Here is a 4517-nt window from a genome sequence, read left to right on the forward strand (position 1 = left end):
AACTTCTCCGCCAATTTTGGGTATAAACACTTGAACTTTTAGATATAGGTTCCTTGGACATGGATCTAACTCAATAACTCGATTTGAGTCCAAAACATTAAATGTTAAGGGGTCATAATAGGGGTCAAAGTTAAAAAAAAAAGTTGTTTTTTTTTGCTCAACATACACCTCCAAACACCCGGGCAACGCCAGGCTGAAATTATATATATATATATATATATATATATATATATATATATATATATATATATATATACAAAGGAGTTACCACTTATCAAGGCTTGGAGGCCACTTGAGGATAAGGATTAATGAATGTACAGTAATCAACGGGAAAATGTCATAATAATCGTTAGTAGTGGGAATTGGGTAAATTGCATTATTTAAGAGGGGAGGGGCTCATCAAGAACTTGTTCACGTTGGACTTGAAGACGACCGTATTGTAGTCAGTTGAAAAGCAGGAAAATGAAACAGAGTACCACAGGCATGTAGTTCTGATAAAAAAGCTTTGTTCATGGAATCTGTGTTTAGGTTTAGGCACAGATAAAAAGTGGGGAAAATTATTGATAATGGTTTCAACTAGACGAGTGTTTTTCATGGCAGTCAGGTCAGGAGGGGGGCATAGATTGGAGATCAGACGAGCACTTGCCATGAAAACATGAAAATAACGAAAAAGGAGAGATAGGCTCACGACGTCTCTTCTGTGAGAAAGAGGTTGTGGGGAAGAGAAAAGGGCATCCCCCACTAGGCTACGAAGTCTATTTTGAACTCTGTAAAAAAAAAAAACAACAACAAAAAAATACCAAATATGTGTCAGCCTATATCACGGTAACATATTGAGTGAGTTCCTAACAGTATTTTGTATAGTTGTTTTAATTTTACCTCATTTTCCCAAACTTAACGTGTTCAAGACAGAGTCCGCCGCCATTGTATTTTTCAAATATATCGGTAAATACTGTGTGTTTTTCGAGCCGATTGAACATTTTGCATTTAAATAAAAAACATTAAAAACTTATCCAGTTAAAAAAGTAACTTATCTTGCCTTTGATAACATTTATTTGTTATATATTTGTTTTTTGACAACTTTTTCGAATCTATGTGTACAATAATACAGACCCTTAGATTTTAAGGTGAATTCTTTGTTTCTCCACATCTTGAAGAGCTTGTTGTTGCAGCGTTACCCATCCTGTGTTGCAACTCATAGTTCATACTGCCTTCTTTATCTATGGGGCTTCCTAAGTCGGTGAAGTTGTCCATTATAGCTAACAGACTAAGTATAAGTCATAGATACAATATATAATGAAAATGTTTGGTCAAGCAACATACGTTGAGAAAGGATGAAAATGATAGATAGTAAGCTGGTAAGAGATGCGCCCATTGACTCATTATTTGCTTTTATAGCCAATTAGAACAATTAAATGGAAGATTTTTCAAGCATAACTCAATCTCAAAACTGAGGAATATTTTAATATATATTTTGTGTGGGTAATATATACAGCAAAACAAATGTCGATTATCTCAGCTTTTGTCTAATGTTAGAAAAGAGTCACCCATCCTTGCTCGGTTGTAAAATACGCTCAAATATATTTTAATTCATGCAGATTTCTTATTTATTATTGCAGAGCCAATTTTCTATTGAATATTATTTTGTATTTAATAATGATTTAAAAAGATGAAAAGAAAGCTAACAATGACGAGCGCCATTAGCTAGAATCGCAACTAAAATATTTAGCACTCCAATACTCCATCTGCGTTCCCTACCATTTGAGCTGTCGATAGATACATAAGAAAGATTTAAAATTAAACGACTTCAAGCTATAAATGGATTTGCGCACGCGTAAAAGTAATAGAAATATGTTGGCAAGTGGAAATTAACATTTTTGCCTCTCAACTTGCCGACTTCTTATACGCGTTATTCATCCATCCAAATAAAGATTTCACTCATAAACCATTCTTGGTGTGTGGCTATTATTTCCTGTTAATTTCAATGTTACGTGACCAGTAGTTAAAAAACGGACACACACACACACACACACACACACACACACACACACACACACACACACACACACACACACACACACACACACACATCTACTGTTTTATTTATATAGATTTTATGTATTTTTTGTTCAATAGAATAATCGCTAATTTGACAGAAATCTTACGCAAAGGCCAGAAAAATGTGCCACCACCAATAGACGCTGCTAGAACCCCCTCTCCCCTCCCCCCATGTTCACTCACGCACACTAAAAATAAAAAGGCTTTTATCACCCGGCTATAGTTTTTGGCAGAAATTTAAGTTTTAGGGCGCGGATGAAAATTGGTCTGGTTTTATTAAAATCACTCTTCTAAGCACGTATACAATCCACACGTACACAGATCAGAGACAATAAAACGCACACACGCACACATGCACACATGTCCTTTTACTCACATAAGCACAGAAAGGTTATACTCGTTGTTATATAGGCGTACACAAAATTGTAAAATATTTCTCTTGTGAATTAGATTCTCAGTAGGTCATTCACAGGGGATATCTTATGACAAAGTTTAGCTCCAATAATAATAATAATAATAATAATACGTTCCAAAAGTAATGCCTCCTATTTTTTTTCCGCCTGAATGGATCAGAAAGGATTATAAATTGCATTGTTGTGATGTCTAAAACTTACGCATTCATGATCTAAAAGTTTCATCCCTCTGTTGTAGATATTGACGGTGTGAGACTCTAAGTAAATAACCCCTGTCATGGATGTGTGTCAGAATCAGAGATGCGTCATTGAATTCTGGGCAAAAATACATTGAGAATGGTGGTGACTATGTAGAAAAATAAATTTTGGGGCACAAAAAGTCTCTTGTTTTAATGGTAACACACCCTACCTGTTCAACTGTTTTAGTTTTTAAAAAAAAATAGGAAGCTTTAGTTTTGGAACGACCCTCATATGACAAAGCGCGCTCTGGACGCCCATGCATGGCCGTCGTTTATCGTAGGCAAAAGTGCATTGAGAATGGTGGGGACTATGTAGAAAAATAAATTCTGGCACACAAAAGTTTTAATGGTAACACTCTCGTCTTCGTAGCTCTTCAACCTTTTTAGTTAAAAAAATGTAGGACTTTGGAACGACCCTAATAATAATAATAATAATAATAATAATAATAAACGGGACATACAAAAACGACAACAGATATGAAACACAAAGGAACATCACATGGAATCATGAAAACAGAATAAGTGAGGAGCGTCAAGGAGGATGGAAAGACCGAGGAGAGAAAGCACTAGCCAGACCTCTGTTGGATCAGTGCAAAGAGAACTGGGACCTTGAGGAGGCTTATTGTCACCCGAATTCCAGTGAAGACCAATGGTCGCTGCTAACGAGAAATCAAAGATAAGCAGCTGTTGTGATAACGCAAGTTGTTTTGCAAAGGTTATCGAAAGAGGTGGAGAGTACTGGAAAACTGGGGAGACTTGTTGTCACTCAGACTCCAGAGAACACCACAAGTTGTTCTCAAGGAGAAATCTTTGATGATGGTTTGTGTGACTACTCCTGGTGAGTAAATAATGATAGAAATCTGATAAAGGGATGCACAAACGCACATGATGACATCAGCCTCGGATGCTGATACAGAAAAAAGGTCACGAAGGGTCAAAGAGGAGAGAGAGCACCAACCAGATCTTCACTGGAAGGGCGAGGAGAGTACTGAGATCTTGAAGAGGCTTATTGTCACTCAAATTCCAGAGAAAACAATGAGAAATGAATGGTAAACGGCTGTTGTAATAGCACAAAATGATTTGCACCGGTTGTTGAAAGAGGTAAACAGTGTTGAAAGTCTGAGGAGACTTGTCACTTGGACCCAGGGAAACCACTTGTTATTGTCAATGAATAATCACTCATAATGACTTACGTGAGTAAATAATAGTGGTGGCAGTGGTATTAGTAGTCAAATAGTAGAGGTAGGAAGAGGAAGAAGGAGGAGGAGAAGGTGGAAGAGAAGGAGTAATTAACTACTCTTTTTTATTCACTAGGAGTTCTCACATGTCATTATCAGCGATCGCTCACTGACAAAAGCAGGTGGTGTTCCCTATAGTTGGAGTGACAGCAGGCTCCTCAGATTTCCAGTACTCTCTGACTCATCACCATTGCAACTCCTTTAGTGTTATCTTATTCACAATTTACAAGTAAGTTCTCACTGAATGGTCGGTTGTCTCTCTAGAATTTGAGTGACCAATATGCCTGCCGTCAAGATTCAACTACTATCCATACTCTTCCAGTAGTATGTCTGGATGGTGCTTTTTTTTCAGTCTTGCCAATCTCTTAGACCATCCATAAGCACTTTCTGTCGCCGACATTGGTATTTGTGGATGTTTTTTGGGTGGGCAGGGAGGAGGAGTACTACTAGTATTACTACTACTACCATCGCTGCTGCTAGTATTACTACCACTATCACTACGACTAATATCACTACCACCACTACTATTACTACCATCGCCACTACTACTACTACTACTACTACTACTA

Source organism: Euprymna scolopes, chromosome 7 (assembly GCF_053919585.1).
Source record: "Euprymna scolopes isolate OS-2025 chromosome 7, ASM5391958v1, whole genome shotgun sequence".
Classification (NCBI taxonomy): domain Eukaryota; kingdom Metazoa; phylum Mollusca; class Cephalopoda; order Sepiida; family Sepiolidae; genus Euprymna; species Euprymna scolopes.